Genomic DNA, 22649 nt, shown 5'->3' with positions numbered 1-22649 from the left:
TGGACAAATTTATTTTAAGAAAACTATGTCAAAATGCAGGACTCAATATCTTTCTCTCCTGACTTGACACTCTTAAGAGGCAACCCACTCGAGCTCGGCCGACTCAGTAGTCGGGCAATGCAACCACTTGACCTCCTCTTGGTAGCTTGGTCAACTCGAAACTTGGCCGACTTGAGAACACTCGATGTCTCGACTTGCACTCTGCAACACTCAACTTCCCACTCGAGCTAGGGAAGCATTTGGGTGCTCATATCTCACGGCATTCAAGAACACTCCACCAACAACATCCCATGAGTTCGAACAACCCAACAACTCGTCCAACCAACCTAAAATATCAGTTTGAGATTATTCGCTCAGGTTTTCTTAATAGAGATAAGTGTGAATTCGAATTTCAATAATTTTTCAATTTAGTAGATTTCCTCTAACTTCAACAAATATCTCCAATAAGATTATGGAATATTATTCAACAATCTTAAAGCTTCGTTCTATTGAGATTGCCACGGTTACCATTGAGAAGCGGGATGCTTAATACGTGACAGCTCCCTCCTCTCGTCTCAATTGGAAATGTTCAAATCAAACATCGGGAGAAGCCAAAGAAGTTCACTAGGTTGAATTTCAAGAAGTGGTAGAAGATGTCCTTCTACTTGACTATATTGAACTTGGCTCGGTTTTTGATAGAGGAACTTCCTAAATAGGCTAAGGATGCTAATGATGTACAAACCATCAATATAGTGGAGGCATGAAACTATTTAGAGTTCCTATGTCAAAACTACATCTTTAACTACTTTGTCGACTTGTTGTACACTGTATATAGCACAAAGATAATGACTAAATAGCACAAAGATAATGACTAAATAACTGTGAGAATCCCTGAATAAGAAATATAAGATGAAGGATGCAGGGGCTAAGAAGTTCATTGTTAGTCGATTCTTTGACTACAAAATGGTTGACTCCAAGACGGTGATCGACTAAGTCTAAGAGTTTCATGTGATTTGAATGAGATTCACTCAAAGGGTATAGTGCTGAGTGAAGCCTTTCTAGTGGTAGTTATCATTGAGAAGTTGCTTCCTAGATGGAAGGACTTCAAGAACTACTTGAAGCTCAAGAAAAAGGAGATGAATGTTGAGGAATTCATTATTAGATTTCGCATGGAAGACAACAAGAGTTTAGAGAAAAGATTGTTCTTTTAGGCTATTGTGAAAGCCAACGTGATCAAGCATATTCAAAACTCAAAACGGAAGCACCCCGCATCTTCTAAAGTGGGACTTAGAGGAGGCATCAAGAAGAAATTCTCTAGAAATTCTACAACTGTGATCAAGTCGGTCACAAGTTCTCGAAATGCAAGAAGTCGAGGAAGAAGTGGAAAACCAACTTGGTGGATAAAATTTAAGGGTTAGATATGGACCTTTACACCGTCGTCTCTAAAATGAACCTGGTGGGTTCAAACCTTAGACAATGGTGGATTGATATTGGTATCACTTGACATTTGTGCTCCAATAAGGAGATGCTCCATAACTTTGAAGAATTACAAGATGAAGAAAAGCTATTCATAGGGAGCTCATTAATCTTGGACATCAAGGGTCAAGAGAAAGTGCTAAAAATGACCTCGGACAAGAAGCTGACTCTATGAAGAATGTGATATTCGGATCACTTCTATACAAGCATAACTTGTGCATTGTTTTTGAGTAGTTATTCTGTCTAAGAATGAAATGTTTGTAGAAGATGACTATATAACTAATGGGTCATTTAAGCGTAGTAAAATGACCATTAGACCCAAGATTAATAAAATTGAATTTTTTTTTTTTGTTAATATGCTTGAGTCTTCTTATTTATGGCATGATAGACTAGGATATTTTAATGATGATGTGCTACGTATATTAATTAACATGTAAATTATAAATACATTTCACCTTGACACGACACACAAGTGTAAGACTTGTATTGAAGAAAAAATGATAAGGTCATTATTTGAACACATTAGTAGTGAACCAATTGGCCTAATCCACACCGATGTGTGTGACCTTAAAGAGATACCGACACGTGACAAGAATAACTACTTCATCACTTTTGTAGATGATAACACAAAAATTGTTATGCGTATCTTCTTAAAAGTAAAGATGAAATTATAGAGAAATTTATTCTTTATAATAATAAGGTTGAAAATCAACTTAATAAAAAAATTAAGGCGATTTAAAATGACGGAGACTGAAAATATGTATCATTATTTGTTGAGTTGTGTAATAAACATAAAATCAAACACAAAATAACATTTCTCTATACTTAAAATAATGTTGCTAAGCGAAATAATCCTACTCTGAAAAAGATGATGAATGCTCTTTCATTAAGTTCTGGAGTCCTAGACCACATGTGAAAAGAAGTTGTATTAACTGACAATTACCTTTTAAATAAGGTATCTTGAAAGAAAATAGGTAAGAGTGTAGGATCGAAAACCGCAATAGAGGAGGGTGAATATCACTCGTTTAAATTTTTTTTTTGTTTTACACAAACAAAACAAAGTCACAGCGATAATATTAAAACTAATGAACTAGATCGGTTACTTGGTTTATAGTTCAATGATTGTTACTTCAAGGTCAACAATCTCGTGGATCATTTCAGATAGGCAATTCACTAATGCTCTCCTTTCTAAAAAGCATTCAGAGGAGGAAAGCTCGGACAGAAGATGAAGAGGATAGTAACACATTACTATCTCTTTTACTTTAAATGCAAGTATTAAAATATACCAACAATGTAAAGAGTGGAGTTTCAACGTAGGTTGTCAGAAAGCCTCTCAGCGTATCATCAACATTACTTGCACGAACAGAGCAACAAACAAAAGAGATAGATTGTGAGAATTGTTCTTCTCAGTCTCGGATCCCGAGGCTCTTTTATACACTTTTTCGGTCAACTGAGCCTCATGTTCAGTCGATTGAACTCAATTAGATCCCCTCATCTCCATGCTTGAATTCTAGGTTTTTTAGTCAACTGAAAATCTTATCAGTCAACTGAACCTTTATTCTTTCCTTAATCTGATCCGATCAAATCAATCCCATGTAATCTACTTGATTGGTTGACTGATCCTTCTAATCAGTCGAATGAACCCAAGGATTCCTTTATTGGTTTATCTAATCGCATCTTATCTTTGGTTTCCATGTGTCGATCGACTGATCCTCCTGATTAATCGACCGAACCCTTGTTTCCTTCTAAGCTCAGATTGACTTTAATCTATGCTTATCCATTCTGATCGATCGACTGAACCACCCTATCTGGTTGACCGAACCCTTATTCTTTCCTTGCTTGATCTAATCCGATCAGATCAATCCCATATAATCTACTTGATTGGTTGACTAATCCTTCTGATCAGTCGAATGAACCCCAAGGATTCCTTTATTGGTTTATCTGATCGCATCTTATCTTTGGTTTCCAGGTGTTCGGTCAATTGATTCTCTTGATTAATCGATTGAACCCTTGTTTCCTTCTGAGCTCAGATGGACTTTGATCTATGCTTATCCGTTCTAATCGATCAACTGCACCACCCTATCCAGCTGATCGAACCCTTCGGTCAATCAAAGACTTTGCAAAATAAAATAAACATAATAATAATAATAATAATAATAATAATAATAATAATTTTGCAAAACATATTAGAAACATATACGTATGCGTGAATTGTTTTGACAGTTAAAATTGTTTGATCTCGACATAGAAATGTCCGTTGTTTTTCTTAGTCGGATTAACGCCTAAAGTTTATCCCAAATGAGATGCGTCTTCACTACCTTCCAAGACTTAAAGGCCTCTTCGAGACTTACTTTACTTACCCGCCAAACATCCAGTTTTGCTGACATGCTTGGACTTCATCTTTTGCTTAGTGTCTGATTGACCCATCAAGACTTTCCTTAATGTTCAGTCCAACTGACCGATCAAGTGTTCTACCCAGTGTATGGTCCTTCTAATCTACTAAGATTCCCTTGTTTAGTGTCCAGCCCTCCTCGCCACTAGGACTTCCAATGTCTAATGTCCGATCCTTTTGATCCATTAGGACTTTTCATGTTAAATGACGATCTAACTTTAAACCCTTTGCCAGATATCAAAATATAAGTTCAATTATCGGTGTTGTCTGCACTAACAATATCCTTATTTTTGATGTTTAATAACACAGTTTAAAATTAGAAAAAAAATATTTTCTCTAATGCAGTTTAACATGCTTTTATAGAAATTCAAACTTAATTTAAAGTAGTTAAACTTAGATCAAAATTTGAATAAAAAAGATTAGCTAACTTAAACTTCTGTGTTAAAGTTTAAGTTAAACTAGATCAAGTCTTGATAACTTTAGTAACTTAAACTTTAGCAAATATAGCAAGTAATAAGTTCATGTTTAAGTTGAAATAGTGTAACAAATTTGAAATAACTAACTTAAACTTAACTCCAATCTAAGTCTAATTTTCATTTTCACAAGTTGAAATTTTCTAGGTTCATTTTTCTTTCAGACCAACTTTAAACTTATCTCTCCCCTTTGACCCATATTAAAAAATGGACCCTCCTAATAAATTCTCAAAGAAAACTTGAAACAACTTTGTCAAAATATTTTCTAGATTTTTGTGAAGGCATTTTTCAAGTTATTAAAGCACTATTTTCATAGAAGAAAACATTTTCAACGGTATTTTCAAAATATTTTTCTAGATATTTATCTAATTATTTAAAAATAATTTTTTAAAGAATTTTTAAAAATATTTTCAAAAGTTTTTTCAAAGAAAAATATTTTTACAGACATTTTACTAAAAAAACTAAATAAATTTCAAAGACAATTTCTAAAGCATAAAAATATCTTTTATAATACAGAATTTGCAAGGCACTTAAAATATTTTTCAAACAATATTCTAAAGCAAGCAATCAAGTAAAAGAAAAAAAAATGATTAACGTAAATCAAGAAGCGTTTGTAGTGGGCAGCCCAAGATCCTAGTATTTTTTAGTTATGTATTATATTTAGAGGAAAAATTTCTGTATATTCACAATAGTTGGGGCTCGAACTGCGGGTGTCTGGGTGACAACCTGAATACCCTGCCACTGTACCATAGCCCCGGGGGCAAGCAATTAGGTAAAAGAAAAAATGATTAACCAAACTGGAAAACGTCGTGCTTGGGGTGACCGGCCTGGTCCCACGAAAGTTTTTCACCGGCAACCAGGGTAAATCGAGAAGCGCTCGCAGTGGACATCCCAACATCCTTTAGTTGCGTGTCCCATTTGGAGGAAAAGTTTCTACAAATTCATTATAGTTGGCGCTAGAATCGTGGATATCTAGATGACAACTTAAATATCTTATCATTATACCATAATCCCGGGGGCGCAATAAAGTAAAAGAAGCACATACAAGATATAGTAGAAGCATATTAATCATTCGTAAGTTCATAAGCAAGCATAATGTCAAAGCATCAACATAATTAGGTGGCAAGCTGCCAAATATGGAATAGATAATAGTCTGGCCTAAACATGCAACTTTAGATCTAATTAGATGATGTAGGGGGCTCTGACTGATGCGCGAAGCCCAGAGAAAGTCAAACATATCCTTGTCGCTCTATCGAGTTGAGACGTTTGCCAATCGAATCCAAACGTCTGTAGATCTCATGAAGTTCCCCTTGAGAGTGGTCATGTGGCTCAAAAGGGGATGTCTGAACATGATCTGGTGGGGGCAGCTCTAGTAGTGGGGTAAGTCGAATCTCAGTGCCCATTGGGATTAACACTTCCTAGGGCTCCTTGGCGGGTGCAACTTGTCTGTGTCGATCCTTGAAGACTAGGATCTAGCCATGTACGTTTATCCCAGTCTAGGATAACTGTCTAATGTCTATCTTATCATAATGAGAGGATATAAAGACTTAACATTACTTATTGCAGTGTTTATGTCATATTATGGCAAAAGATAAATATATTTGTCCCTAATGTTCCCGTCAATTCGTCCCAGGTCAATACAGAGGAAGTAAATCACGGACGACTACTAGTTTTTGGAATAGTGACTAACACATAAGGGAGGTATTTACCTCGATCTTGTCGAGATTCGAACCTCAAACTTCATTATGACAACACCTCATGCGCTAGCCATTAGATTCATCCGAGTCATATGATCTTAGTAATGTAGTAATAATGTGACAGTATGCATGTGAACTATTGCAGACGAATTATATATGGAATAATTAATGGTGGTCTTGAAAACTCAGTCCTATGTCAATGTTAAGATGATGCTTAAGTGCATACATAAGGAAGAGGTGATATGACCTAATCCCTAGTGGCTAAAGGTAGAATGCAACTTACAATGGCTTTATACAAATCATTATTTATGGACTTAGATTAACTGAGTTCATTGATCTAGGTCTAGGGCCCACAAAGAAGTTAGCATATGTGGTATCTAATATAGTCATTATTTTAAAGATTAGTAGCTGTCCGTGATTTACTTCCTCCGTGTTGACCCTGTGACAGATTGATTGAGACGCTAGGGACGAACGTATTCGTCTTTTAATTACCACCATACGTGGTATCTAAAGTCATATGCGAATAAGTCTCATGTAAAGTTTCAGGATAGATAGAGAAGTAGTAGATTTGATCATTTGTAACTTGAGTGTCAACAAAGTGTAGAATCATGTCGAGATTGAAGAAATCTAGACATGCTACGCTAGTCTTGTAATGAAACTCAACAATCTGATAGAGATTAATTATAGTGAAATTCGGCACATAAATTGAGGTTCACATAATGCATGTAGGAAACTAATTTAGAAAATGCATAGTAGTTGATATTTCAACTACATCAGGATAGTATGTGGTATAAAATGACATGTCTAAAAACCTAGATCCTATAAGATGAAACTCTCTAGTTTGGAAAGAGCGCCTAAGTTCTTCGGTAGAAAACCTAGGACCTTGGCTAGGGTTCGCTGGGCCAGCTTGGTCTTGATGTTTTGGCATTTCTTTTGTCTATAACGATTTATAGAAAATAAGTAAAACCATTAAATAGGGAAATAACAGGGGGTTTAGGATTATTACCGAGCTATGCATTGTCAAAGCTTTGAAGAGTTTTGCATGGCTTTGGATGGTTTTGAAAGTTGGTTTCAGTGTTAGAAGCGGAGAGGAGTTGATTTTAGATGAGGATTTGGCTTCCCTTCAGTAGCATTTTTATAATGTAGGATTAGTCAACTAATCAAGGGGATCAATCAACTGATCCATTAATTGTTCCTTCAGTCGAGATTGAAATAGATAGTTTTCCCAAATTCGACTGACTGATAAGGGTGATCAGTTGACTGAAAATGTTAAGTTGCATAAACTTTTTAGGATCCCAAGGCTTATCAGTCAACTGATTAAGTTTATCTGTTGATTGAACGAGTTAATATCGAGTTAGCTTTTTATGGTTATGAGGATGATCAATTGACTAAACCCTTTGGATCAGTCGACTAATTAGATCATGTTGATCAGTTTTATTGGTTAGATTTTGACCATTTGCTACTTTGCTTTGGGTTTACCACATTCAATCTACTGAACCGAGGGGTTCAGTCGATTGGTAATTGGTTTTTTGAAAAAAAATAAGATATTATTTTTCAAAATAATTTTATTTCAAAATATACATCTAAGAAATTGCCCTTAAAAAAATATCTAACTGCTATTTTTACTTTACTCAAATAATATCAAATGATCATTGAGTTTAGTTTTGAGTTAGTTACCAAGGTGATCCAATTTTTATTTTAAACCTTTTGGTTCATGTCAATGCACTTGTCTACATCTGGAATCAAGAGTTGGACCTAACATCTCACGCTCATCTACATGGTACAATACGCGAATATGTTAATTCTAGGTGTTTGTGATATGCAAAGACTACCTATATCTATAGGTTCATGTAATCTACGGTATAACGTAAGCTAGTTCTAGAAAAATTAAAATAGATAGGTTTAAAAATAGCATAACATAACTCTTTTCTATTTATGTATTAGTTTTCTAATTCCTATAGATTTGAGAAAATATACAAAATAATTTGTCAATTTTATTTAACATCTCATCTGTTCTAAGTTATCAATCATTGTAGCCTTATGAGTAGTATGAGATAATTTTTCAATATTACTTTATTAATTTTATGATTTTAGAAGAGAGTTTGATCTTGGATTAGATTCAGATTTAATTTTAGGTTAGTTAAGTAGGCATTTCTAAAACTGACTTCCAGTTTGGGGTGAGGCTTAGGGGCCTACTTTAGAGCGACCACATTCTAATATAAAGTCAATTAAAGGAATTATATATACTTAACCAATTTAATATAAAATCTTAGTCTAACTAGTTTAGAATTATGTGGGTTATCTTTAATAAGTTTCACTTAACTAGGTGCAACAGGTAGGATACATTTTATCCAACTTAGACATGCACTTTTGTGAACTTTACTAATGTGTTATCAGCTCACCTAGTTCTAATACTATGTTGTCAAGGTTAAACTATCTTCCTTTTTTTTTTTTTTTTTTTTTTCTATTTATCCATTCTAAGCATAATGTAAACATGACATTTGCAAGCATAAAATAAACAAACAAGTTATACACCAAAATATGTTCCCCTATATCAATGATACAAGTTTGTTTTTCTCTTCCCCTGGATCACAACTTTGATATTGTTTATCCACATAGAAGATTTGATCTTTAGGAATCTAGAATTGTTATTTCCTATTTCGTTGATTAAATTTGATTTTAGAATCCATGCTTGAACCTTTATTCTTGTATATTTATTTACCAAAGACATGTAAGTTTTATGTTGAATGTTACACTTGAACCCGAGTCCAAATTTGTTGTACACAACCCTTTGAGTTTCAAATATCATGTTTAGGTACTTAGAGCCCGAAGTAAACTTTTCCAACATTACCTTAAGTTTTTTAGCTTGACTTTTCAAAAGGGTTATTTTTCTCAAGTTTTTGAACTTGAGTTGAGATTCCTTCTTGAACTTGATTAGTTGAAGAACTTAGATTGATCTTCTCCTTAAGATCTTTTACATCCTTTAGAAAGGGATCTAACATGTTCATTAGATTTAGCTAGTTTTTTAGTTAAGCAAGCAATTATGCTATGCAATTTATCAACTAAGGGAGATGTTACCTCTTCTTCTTGATCATCTAAACCAATACGGACTTGTTGCTTATATTAGACTCAAACTCGGATCCTTGTCTTGACTCAAACTCAGACTCAAATTCAAATTTGGTTGTCCTCCTTTGCCATTAGCTAGAGACATGAAGTTGGTATTGTTTGGTTCATCTAATTTTGACTCTGAAAATGATTCGTCCCATGTCGCTTTGCGTGGTTTCTTCTTTCTTAGCTTCTTGGATTTGTTCTTTTTTAGGTTAGGGCACTCAAACTTGTAGTGTCCCTTTTCATGGCACCCATAGTATGTTACCTCTGATTTTAGCTTGCTTGGTTTGTTTTGACGTTCTTTCTTGCCCTTTGACTAGACTACTCTTTTGACATCCTCTTTGGTGAGTCCTTTGTTCTTCTACATCTTTCGGACTAAGTTCACAATTTCTATGGTTAAATCTTTGCCTTCCTCATCTGATTCCAATTCATCTTCTGACTCCGGCTCTAGTCGGGGTTTTGACTTGCTTTTTTTTTTGCATTTAATTTGTCATGCAAGGAAGGTAATGACTTGATTTCTTCTCGTTCTTTTTCATGTGGATTCAAGTTAGCTTGCTCATATAATTCTATAATTCATAAAATAATACATCTAATTTTATAGTAGATAAATCCCTATATACTTTGTATGCATTAACCATTGATGCCTATAATGTATTTCAGATAAAAGATTTTAAAGCATAGATGATAACATCTCGATTTTTCATCGTTTGCCTAATTGAATGGAGTCCGCTCAAGATGTCTTTGATCCTCGGGTAGTTGACATACGGATTCTACATTATGCATTTGACAGTTAAATAATTTATTTATTAGAATGCTCATTTTTGTTATATTTGAGTCAGATGTTTCTTCATGGAGTTCGATCAATTTATTCCAGAGATTTTTTGCATTATCGAATGGTTCGATTTGATTTAGCTCTTCTTTTGTTAGTCTACATAGTATTGTATTTGTGGCTTGAGCATTGAATTGAGTCTTTTTTTTTTTGTATATGTGGTCCACTTTTCCATCTCTTGTGGTTTTTTAGATTCGTCGACTAGCAACGTGAAGCCATTCTTGACGATGATCCACATGTCGATTTCTATTTGTAGAAAGTACTTCATTTGTCCTTTCCAGTAGTTGAAATCATTTTTGTTGAACAGGGGTGGGCGAGCAATATCGAATCCTTCTTGTTGAGACATTATATATTATAGAGAGAACTTAAAAATTTCAAAACTTTTAGGGTCTTAGATAAGTGATGCAATAAAAATAAAATGCTAGAAATAATTTTAAATGTGAATAAAGTTTTGAAAAAAGCTCGAAGGTGGTAAAACTGATTCAGAGCCTCTAAGTTTTGATACTAATTGTGGACCGAAAAGCACGATAGAAGGGTAAAGGGGTGAATATCACTAATTTAAGCCTTTTTCTAGTTGTTTGTTTACAAAAACAAAACAAAGTCGTAATAGAAATATTAAAACTAATGAACTTAATGGGTTACTTGGTTTACAGTCCAGCGACTGCTATTCCAAAATCTACGATCTCATGGATCATTTTAGATAAATAATTCACTAATGCTCTCCTTTCAAAAAGCATTTGGAGAAAGAGGAAAGCTAGTACAAAAGATGAAGAGGATAGTCACACACTACTATCTCTTTTAATTTAAATGCAAGTATTAAAATATACTGACAACGTAAGAGTGGAGTTTTGTCATTGGTTGTTGAACATTCTCTCGGCGTGTTAGCAGTAGTACTTGCATGAACACTGCGGCAGATGGAAGAGATGCATTGTAAGAATTGCTGTTCTGAGTCTCGAATCCCAAGGCTTTTTTATACACTTTTTCTGGTCGATTGAATCTCCTATTCAGTCGACTAAACTCAATCAGAATTCACTGTCTCCATACTTGAATTTGGGGTTTTCCCATCGACTAAACATCCTATCAGTCGACTGAACCCCTATTCTTTCCTTGATTGATCTGATTTGATCGGATCAATCTAGCGTAATCCACTTGATTAGTCAACTGATCCTTTTGATAAATTGACTGACCAAGGATTCCTTTATTGGTTCATTCGATCGTATTCAATCTTCAGTTTCTATATGTATTCGATTGACTAATCCTCTTGATCAGTCTACTGAACCCTTGTTTCCTTTTGAGTTTGGATTGACTTTGATATGTTCTTATCTATTTTGATCTGTCAGTTGAACCCTTTGATCAACCGAAGACTTTGTAAAATAAAATTAGCATAACAATAATAATAGTAGTCTTGCAAAACTAAGTTAGAAATATACAAATATGTATGAATTGTTCTGATAGTTAAAACTGTCTGATCTCGATTTAGAAATCTCTGTTTGTTTCTTTAACTAGATCAAAGCTTAAAGTTTGTCCCAAATGGGATGCATCCTCACCGCCTTCCAAGTCTGGAAGACATCTCCAGGACTTACCTTATACACAAAACATCCGATTCTATTGACATGTATGAACTTCATCTTCTACTTAGTATTTGATCGACCCATCAGGATTTTCTTTAATTGATGTTCGATCCAACTTAGGGGTAATCAAATTGAGCCGATTCATGAACTTTTTAAGCAGGCTGGAAAAATATTTGATTCATATTTGAAATTGTCAAATTTGAGCTAAACTCGTACGTGTTTGATAATTTTTTTGAGCCAAATTCCAACCCATAATATTTTGTTTGATTGCTTATGAGCCGCTCGCAAACCAAACTCGAATCAAATTCTAATTAATTTTATACAATTGTAATTTAAATGTATCAAATTAAGGTTCAAATAATTCAAACTGAATTCGAATTTAAGCCATTTCAAATAATAGTACAAATATACTTAAATCAAGGTTCGAATAATTGAAATCGAATTCAAGCTCAAATTTTATTTTAAATCGAGTTCGAGCTCGACCAAAATTATTTATATTTTTGAACTTCAAATTGAGTTTCAAATATCATATACACTTTTCAAGCTCGAACTCAAAAATTATTCAGCTCGATTCGATTCCTTTGCACCCCTAGTCCAGCGGGTCCATCAAGTGTTTTGTCCAGTGTCTAGTCCTTCTAATCTATTAAGATTCCCTTATCTAGTGTTCAGTCCTTCTGACCCACTAGGATGCCTAATTTTGATCTTCTTGGTCTATTAGGACTTTCCATATTAATTAATCTACACACTTAACTCTCATATCAAACACATAATGTCTAACTTTAATACATTTGCTAGACATTAAAATACAAGTTTGATTATCAGTGTTGCCTGCACCAACAAAGAGCCCTTATGAGTTATGAAATAGTAGATAATTATTCTACAAATACTTACGAATGTGGGATGTCTTGCAAAAGTTCTGGTGCTTAATTTGAAAAGGATTAAGATAGGAACAAAATCTGTTGATTGCATATTTATTTGATATGTACTAAACAATTGTACTTACTAGTTACCTTGTGCAGGGTCTCAAATATCGAAGATATTTAGGAACTCAGTTATTGAATTGAGAAATATCTCATTCTTCGAGCATGTATTTTCTTATAAGACCCCAAAGAAGACAAATTCCTCAAAATGGACATTTGAACTGCAAGAAAAAGAAGAAGTTGAACCAATTGAGATTAAGTTTACACTAAATAAAGAGATCTCGTGGAAAAATCTTTCGAAATGAATTTGATTACTTTTATTTTGGAAATTGAGCCTTAAAGTTACTTAGAAATTGTAACTTCTTATGAGAGACCTCAATGGAAAAAGACAATTGCATTTGAAATTAACTATGTCTTAAAAATTACACTTGGGAAATCATGAATCTTCATGGATCTTCCTCCAAAGAGTAAACTACTAGGTTGCAAGTAAATTTTTAAGAAGAAAATAAAATAGATGGTATAATTGATAAATATAAGACTAGATTGATAATTAAATGTTATTGATAATGTGAAGGCCATGATTACTTAAATATGTATTCTTCCGTATTGTGAATAACTTCTATCAGAATATTATCGACTATTGTCGCTCTATAAAATGTGGAAATACATCAAATGAATGTAAAAATAACTTTTTAAATAAAAATTTAGAAGAGAAAATCTACATGGAATAACCTCATGAGTTTCTATGTCAGGACAGGAAAACATGGTTTATAAATTGATAAAGTTGTTATATGACTTGAAATAAGCTCCAAAGCAGTGCCATGAGAATTTAAATAATGTCATGAAAGAAAGTCAATTTAATATTAATTAATTTGATAAATGCATCTACATAAATGCCACAGGAAATTGTTGGTTTTGTAAGGTTGCAAACATAGTCTCACATTGAAAACACATGAGAAAGATCATGAGTTTATAAAGAGAAAGATATCTCCATTGGCATGAGACCTCTTGGGTAGAGCCCAAGAGAAAAACCATGAGGGCTTGGCCCAAAATAGATAATATCATGCAATTGTGGAGATATCTAAATTCTTTTTGATCCTAACAAGTGGTATCAGAGCTCGAACTGCCAGAAGGTTTAACCGTCGACTGTGCATAAGAGCTATGGTCCGATTGAGTTATGTGAGAATAATATTGACCTCGAACAAAGAAAGTGGGGACTCCTATGTTCGGATCAAGAGAACCAGACACCAGGTAGGAAGTCCTAGTTATGGCTAGGCGGTCCTAGTAGGTCGGGTGGACCGAGGGCAGGAAGCCCTGGTGGGTCAAGGTTTGGACGTGGGAAGCATGTGGTCCTTTGTTTAAGGGGGGAGGGGGATTGTTGGGGTTACAAGGTTACAAATATAGTCCCACATTGAAAACACATGAGAAAGATCATAGGTTTATAAAGAGAAAAATATCTCCATTGACATGAGACTTTTTTGGTAGAGCCCAAGAGCAAAACCATGAGGGCTTGGCTCAAAGTAGATAATATCATGCAATTATGGAGATATCTAAATTCTTTTCGATCATAACAGAAATAACTATGCCATTTTATGTCTTTATGTAGATAACATATTTACCATTAATAAAATAATCAAATTCACTAAAGGTATATTGAACTATATGAAAAATATGAATATAATTGATATGCTTCTAGAAATTAAAATTCTTTGACAATGGAGGCACATATTAACTAGATGGGCAAAGTCCTACAAATTCAGCCAGAAATAACTGGCCAATAGGACCTTTCGAGTCAAGGTACATCCATCAATGTGATTACCTTAAATACCCTTATGTATTTCCTTTATCACGTACTTAGCCTGCTCTAAACTTAGACATTTAAGGGCTCGAGAAGGCACGCTTGTACAGACTGTCTCCAATTAGGGTGAAATGTGTAACATGTCGTTTGAGGAGACATGCCAATTCTAGATTCTCTTGCAAAGTTCCCTACTGAAGAAAATAGATAAATGGATCTTGCTAGTAAACTAAGTTACCTAATTTGGGTTCTTGATCAGTTTGTGCGATGAATTGTACTCGGGCAATGGGATCATCCAAGGTCTAACTAGAAAGTGCGCTAGTTATTCGGGCTAGTTCATCAGCCTTTTGATTTTTCACCTGAGGGAATTTCTTAAGGATGACTTCCTGGAACTCAATTTTCATTTGTTCATACAGTTCGGTGTAACGACGAAGTCAGTCATTTTTTTTTATCTCAAAGGTGTTAGTTAGAGCCTAGAGCCAATCATTTGATGATTGTATGGACTCATGTATATCATATTCTTAATAAAGGCATTGGTTTTTGGTTATTATGCTTATTTGTATTAGTGTCAGATAAAATAAGTATAGTAACGTCCTTGAGTAGAACGTTCATACCTATATCAATCGATTAGTTGAATTGATAGTGAGATGATATAGGGAACACTACTCTAAATCATTCATAGTCGAGTATTAACATTCAGGGACAATGTTAATGCAATAAGACTAGCATGTAGGTCAGCTCGATGACTTGATCTCACAAGTCATGGATATAGAGATATCAAGCTAACACATGGGTATGCATTAGAGAATGTATACTGAATGACCCGCCATGAGAAAGTATCATGGATCGTTATATGAGTGTCATATACTTTCTCATGTGGCTATTAGTATGACTATTAGTCCTTAGACCTGAAGTCACCATGGATCCCTACATAAGGAGTTATGTACTTTAGTTTCGTCAAACGTCACCCGTAACTGGGTGGACTATAAAGGCGATTACTGGGTATGTAACGAATTATGCAGAGGGATGTGAGTGATGTAGAAGGGATCTATCCCTCTCATATGACGGGAGCGACATCGCTATTCTTGATAGAGTGAGACCACTAAGCGCATGGCCATGCCCAAATGAGTCAACATTAGATGTTGAGCTCATTTGATCGAGTGAGTCTACTTGGAGTTCAAGATTTAGATTGATTGGAAGATGACACGGTCTATGTCTCACATTTATCAATCTAGATGTCTAGGATAGAAGGACAATGTCACATATTGTGAGGAGTCACAATTAGTAGTCACAAGGTGATGTCGGATCTCGACATTCTTGTAACTTGGGTAGTAATGATGTGTTGCTAGATACCGCTCATTACTTATGCTCCTAAATGGGTTTAGGGGCATTGCCAACGTTACAAGAACCTATAGGGTCACACACTAAGGGCAAATAGATGGAGACTAGGTTCATTTGATGAACCTAAATGATTAGGTTCATATGATGAACCAAATTGGATTAAGAGTAATCCAAAGTAGGATAATTGAGTTGGACTCAAGTTGGTTCATGTGTTAAGTGAGTCTAATTTGGACTTAGACTCATTTAATTAATTTAATTCAATAAATAGAGATTCATTAAATTAAAATTGGCTTGAACCAATGGTTAGATTAGATCAACCAAGGGATAGAAGTGGTCAAGTTTGACTTGACTTAAGTAGGAAGATGAAGAGTCATGTTTTTGACTTGACTTTGACTTGACCAATGCCACATCATCAAGGCCTCTTCATTTGGTCAAGTTTGACTTAACCAAATGCCACCTCATGGGAGTTACCAAGAGTTGTGACTCTTGATATTCCATGGGGGTTACAAGGTTTAATGTGGCCGGCCACTTTGAGTGTAAAAATGAATGTTTTATTTTTCATTCAAGGCTAATTGATTTCATTTTCTTCCTCTTGCTCACAATTCTTCTCTCCCTCTTCTCCTTCTTGCCGAGACCTTGCTTGAGTGCTAGCACACTCTAAGGTTTCTTCTCCATCTCTTGCTTGTGTGGATACAAATAGAGAAGTGTCTACTTTGACACTTTTGAGATCCGGCGAACCAAGGACAAGCGGGATTGCGAAGGGCTTCGCTACAAAGGTATAAATGGTTTATCCTTATGTAGATCTACTGTAGATTAAAGTTTTCAAACTCGTACTCATATTTTCGTTCGGTTTTACCTTGCACGAGATCCGTGGCTTGGGCGATTCGGGGTTTCCGCGAAGCGGTTTTCGCGGCCCGAAAAACCCAACAGTGGTATCAGAGCCACGTGCAAGGCTTGTACGAGTTTGTTTTTATTTTTATGAAAAATAAAACCTTCTGTGATTTTCTGTAAAAATTAGTTTTTTATGATTTTATGGGTAATTTTTCCGTAGAAGCGAAGCACAAGTGTCTCGGCACTTGTAGGCTTCGGCTACCGGAAAGATCTTTCAAAACCGGCTATATTTTGCCCCAAATCCATTTGGGACAGCGGGCTTGGGTGCCATTAGATCGCAAGGAGCAACTCACGATGGTTATATCGTGGGTAGGGGCCCTAACCCGCAAGGGGATTTGCTCTGCGATCGCACCAGAAATCGCTAAAAACGAACTCGCCGATTTTTCGAAACGGCAATGTCTTGACCCAAATCGTTTTGGGACAGCGGGTTTAGGCGTTGTTGGATCGCAAAGGAACCCTCGCGATGGTTAGATCGCGGGTAGGGGCGATGCCCGGCCCCGCAAGGGGATCCGTTCAGCGATTGCGCCCGAAAAACCGCCGGGAAATTTTATTCATAAAATTGTAAAAAATTAATTTTAAAATTATAGAAAATTATGAAAAATATATAATTTTGAATTATATATTAATTTGTGATAGTCATGGCCCAAAGCCCAATATGATTGGTTGTGTTGTAATTCTTAATACGGCCTGCGTGCCGTTATGTGTTTGCGAGTGTTGTATTATATTCGCGACCTGCGCGTCGTGCCTTCTCTTATTTTCTTGTTGTAAATTAGATTTAGACTCGAATGTAACTCGAGTTTCAAATTGTAATGTACAAATTGGAGCGGTGGAGGGTCCACACGAGACGGAGTTCCGAGGCGGGCACGAGCAACACAAGGTGGTCAAAGGGAGTAGCTTGAAGAAGCTGTTGACCCTAGGTTGACCAATCAATCTTCTCATTGGCTTGAGAAGATCATAGTAGGGCCATGACTAAATCACAAATAGATTAATTAATTGCTTGTGTATGTGATGCATATTTAATAAGTAGTTAATTAATTAGTGCCTAACGATTAGATTAGATCTAAGTCGTGCACATGATGCACCCTTGCGATTAGATTAGATCTAAGTCGTGCACAAGATGCATCCCTTCTCGATTAGATTAGATCTCAATTGACTCAACTCTAATGCCTAACCGTGCCGTGATACCTATCACTACCTCGATCACATGTATTATTGAATCTGCCAAAGCAGAGCAATACATATTATCTTGGTAGGGTACGGAGGGACAATCTTGGTCCCGTCTATCAATGCATGGGTGAATACAAACTCAATTAGATTGAGTATTCATAGTTACTCGGTTGGATCGAGTCAACTATAGGCATTCTTCCAATAGTTGGAAAGATAGGTCAATATCACATCTATATTAACTCTCGGGCGTATTAGCCAAAGCTAACTCGAGTTTTAATATAAATGCGGATATTGATTCTATAAACAAGAGTTGCATAGAGATGTAATTGGTAATCGTTACCTACCGATCATACTAAGCCTTGGGCGTATTAGCCAAAGCTAACTCAAGGGTTAGTATGATGTGGATCTTGTCCCACAAGAATTATAGAATTCAGTGGGAGCATCATTTAATTAAAGGCCTAATTAAATGATTTTAAAAGAATATGATATTTATTTCTGCAAATTTTTCTGTTGTAGATAACCATGACGTCGAACACGAATTCCTTCTCCCTGCGATCTGTCCTTGAGAAGGACAAGCTCAACGGAGCGAATTTCCTGGACTGGTACAGGAACTTGAGAATAGTTCTCACCCAGGAACGTAAACTGTACGTTCTGGAGCAGCCCATTCTGGAGGCTCCTCCTGCCAATGCCCCGCGAGCAGACAAAGATGCTTACAAGAAGCATCAAGACGACGCATTAGATGTGTCCTGTCTAATGCTCGCGACCATGAACTCTGAGCTTCAGAAGCAACACGAGTTGATGGGCGCTTACGATATGGTTGAGCATCTTCGCCAACTATATCAGGGACAAGCGAGGCATGAGAGATTTTAGATCTCGAAGGCACTGTTTCAGTGCAAGATGTCGATCCTGTAGGTCCTTATGTACTCAAGATGATTGGGTACATAGAGAACCTACAAAGACTGGGGTTCCCACTTGGCCAAGAGCTGGCCACTGACTTGATCTTGCAGTCCTTGCCGGATAGCTATAGTCAATTCGTTCTCAACTATAACATGAACGAGATTGACAAGCCACTGCCCGAGCTACTTAGTATGTTACGAACTGCTGAGATTAACCTTAAGAAGGTTAAGCCCATTCGGATGGTCCGAAGCACAAGGGCAAGGGCAAGCCCAAAGGTAAGGGAAAGTCCCAAACCAAGGGCAAAGGCAAGGCACTGAAGCCTAAAGGAGGGTCGCCAAGGATGCTACCTGCTTCCACTGCGGTCAGACCGGAGGAACCGCAAGGTATACTTGGAGGATCTGAAGAAGAAGCGAAGTGAGACTTCCACTTCATGTATATATGTTATAGAAGTCAATCTATCTATTTCTACATCATGGGTATTAGATACTAGATGTGCTTCTCATATTTGTACTGCAGGCGCCGAGAAATAGCAGAGCATTGGCAAAGGGCGAGGTGGACCTACGAGTAGGCAATGGAGCACTGGTTGCTGCTGTTCTGTAGGAACTTATCTCTGCCCTCTGGGCTTGTACTAGATTTAGATGATTGTTGTTATGTGCCGCTCTTACTAAGAACATAGTTTCAGTTTCTTGTTTAGACAAGAAAGGATACTCTTTATAATAAAAGACAAATGTTGTTCCGTATATTTAAAAGATATGTTCTATTGTAGTGCACCTCTAATAAACGGACTCTATATTCTAGACCTTGAGAGCCCTATCTATAACATTAGTACCAAGAGGTTCAAGTCAAATGACATGAACCAAACCTACCTCTGCATCGCTTAGGTCATATAAATGACAAGCGCTTATCCCACTCCATAAGGATGGTTTGCTGGACTCATTTGATTTAGAATCATATGAGATATGCGAGTCATGCCTACGAGGCAAGATGACCAAAACCCCTTTAGTGGGCATAGTGAGAGAGCAATCGATTTGTTAGGACTCATACATAGTGATGTATGTGGCCCTTTCAATGTTCTTGCTAGAGGCGGTTATAGGTACTTCATCACATTTATGATGATTTAGATATACTATGTGTACTTGATGACATATAAGTCTCGAATCCTTTGAAAAGTTCAAAGAATTCAAGAATGAAGTCTGAGAACCAACTTGGCAAGAGTATTAAGGTACTGATCGAGGTGGTGAATACTTAAGCCATGAGTTTCGTGACTACTTAGTCGAGTGTGGGATTCTATCCCAACTCACTCCTCCTGGAACACCACAGTGGAATGGTGTATCCGAACGGAGGAATCGTACCTTATTAGATATGGTACAATCTATGATGAGTCACACAGATCTTCCGACATATCTATAGGGATATGCTCTAGCACGGCAGCTTTCATACTCAACCGAGTTCCATCAAAGGCCGTGATAAAGACACCATATAGGATATGGACTGAGAGAGATGCCCAGGTGTCTTTCATGAGGATTTGGGGTTGTGAGGCTTACGTTAGACGTCAAGTCTCAGACAAATTAGGACCCAAATCCGACAAGTGCTATTTCATTGGATATCCCAAGGAAACTAAGGGATATTACTTCTACATTCCCAGTCAGCACAAGATAGTTGTGGCAAAGACTGGGGTCTTTCTAGAAAGGGACTTTGTTTCTAGAAAGACTAGTGGGAGCGCGTTCGATCTTGAAGAAGTTCAAGATGCGAACAATAGCACTGATGCCTCGATGGAAATTGAACTGGAACCACAAAGTGTTGTGGATGATGTTCCACAAGGAGTTGAGGAACAACAACCGGTTCAAGTAGACATACCTCTTCGCAGGTCTGATAGGGTATGTCGTCAGCCTGAGAGATATTCATTTCTCTTGTCTGACCATGATGATGTTATGCTCATAGAGGATGAGCCTACCACCTATCAGGAAGCTGTGATGAGACCAGATTCCGATAAATGGCTAGAGGCCATGAGATCCGAAATGGAGTCCATGTACACCAACCAAGTATGGACTTTGGTTGATCCACCTGAAGGGGTAAAACCCATTGGGTGTAAGTGGGTCTTTAAGAGAAAGACTGATATGGATGGACTTATTTATAAGGGTCGCTTGGTAGCTAAAGGTTTTAAGCAGATTCATGGTATTGACTATGATGAAACCTTTTCTCCAGTAGCGTTGTTTCAGTCCATTCGGATCATGCTTGCTATTGCAGCTTACCACGATTACAAGATCTGGCAGATGGATGTCAAAACCACATTTCTGAATGGAAACCTACTCGAGGATGTGTACATGACACAACCTGAGGGTTTTGTAGATCCAAAGCATACTAGCAGAGTATGCAAGCTGCATAGGTCCATTTATGGACTAAAGCAAGCTTCTCAGAACTGGAATCTTCGATTCGATGATACAATCAAACAGTTTGGTTTCATCAAGAACGAAGATGAACCTTGTGTCTACAAGAAGGTTGTAGGGGATATAGTTGTCTTCCTCATATTATATGTGGATGACATACTACTCATTGGGAAGGACAGTCTATCAAGACCTGGCTAGGGAGTTGCTTCTCAATGAAGGACTTAGGTGAGGCATCCCGCATTCTAGGGATACAGATCTATAGAGATAGATCTAAGAGATTGCTTGGCCTAAGTCAGAGTACATATATTGACAAGGTACTCCTTCGGTTTGCCATGCAGAACTCCAAGAAGGGATTTCTGCCGATGTCACATGGCGTGAGTCTTTCGAAGACTCAAAGTCCCTCTTCTAGAGAGGAGAGAGACCGCATGGATCAGATCCCTTATGCCTCAGCCATAGGATTGATCATGTACGCCATGCTATGTACTCGACCTGATGTCTCGTATGCTTTGAGCATGACGAGCAGATACCAGTCAGATCCAGGTGAAAGTCACTGGATAGCGGTCAAGAATATTCGTAAGTACTTAAGAAGGACTAAAGAATATTTCTTGATATATGGAGGCAATGATGAGCTAACTGTAAAGGGTTACAGTGATGCTAGCTTCCAGACCGACCAGGATGACTATAGATCGCAGTCGGAGTTCGAAGCAGGATACAGTAGCTGATTCTACAACAGAAGCCAAGTACATTGCTGCATTAGAAGCAGCAAAGGAGGCAGTTTGGATCCGCAAGTTCATCACTGAACTTGGGGTGGTTCCCAGCATTGCTGACCCCATTGAGCTCTATTGTGACAACAATGGAGCTATAGCACAGGCGAAGGAACCTCGCTCACACCAGCGGACCAAGCATATACTACGGCGCTTCCATCTCATTCGAGAGATTATCGATAGAGGAGATGTGAAGATTTGCAGAGTACCTACAGAGGCTAACATCGCAGATCCCTTGACCAAGGCTTTGGCACAGAGGAAGCATGATGGTCACACTAGGTCTTTAGGCCTTAGAGCCTATACTGATTGGCACTAGTGCTAGTGGGAGATTGTTAGTTAGAGCCCTAGAGCCAATCATTTGATGATTGTATGGACTCATGTATATCATATTCTTAATAAAGTCATTGGTTTTTGGTTATTATGCTTATTTGTATTAGTGTCAGATAAAATAAGTATAGTAACGTCCTTGAGTAGAACATTCATACCTATATCAATCGATTAGTTGAATTGAGAGTGAGATGATATAGGGAACACTACTCTAAATCATTCCTAGTCGAGTATTAACATTCAGGGACAATGTTAATGCAATAAGACTAGCATGTAGGTCAGCTCAATGACTTGATCTCACAAGTCATGGATATAGAGATATCAAGCTAACACATGGGTATGTATTAGAGAATGTATACTGAATGACCCGCCATGAGAAAGTATCATGGATCGTTATATGAGTGTCATATACTTTCTCATGTGGCTATTAGTATGACTATTAGTCCTTAGACCTGAAGTCACCATGGATCCCTACATAAGGAGTTATGTACTTTAGTTTCGTCAAACGTCACCCGTAACTGGGTGGACTATAAAGGCGATTACTGGGTATGTAACGAATTATGCAGAGGGATGTGAGTGATGTAAAAGGGATCTATCCCTCCCATATGACGGGAGCGACATCGCTATTCTTGATA

The sequence above is a fragment of the Zingiber officinale genome, chromosome 2A, assembly GCF_018446385.1.
Source record: "Zingiber officinale cultivar Zhangliang chromosome 2A, Zo_v1.1, whole genome shotgun sequence".
NCBI classification, from domain to species: domain Eukaryota; kingdom Viridiplantae; phylum Streptophyta; class Magnoliopsida; order Zingiberales; family Zingiberaceae; genus Zingiber; species Zingiber officinale.
This window is presented reverse-complemented; position numbering follows the sequence as displayed.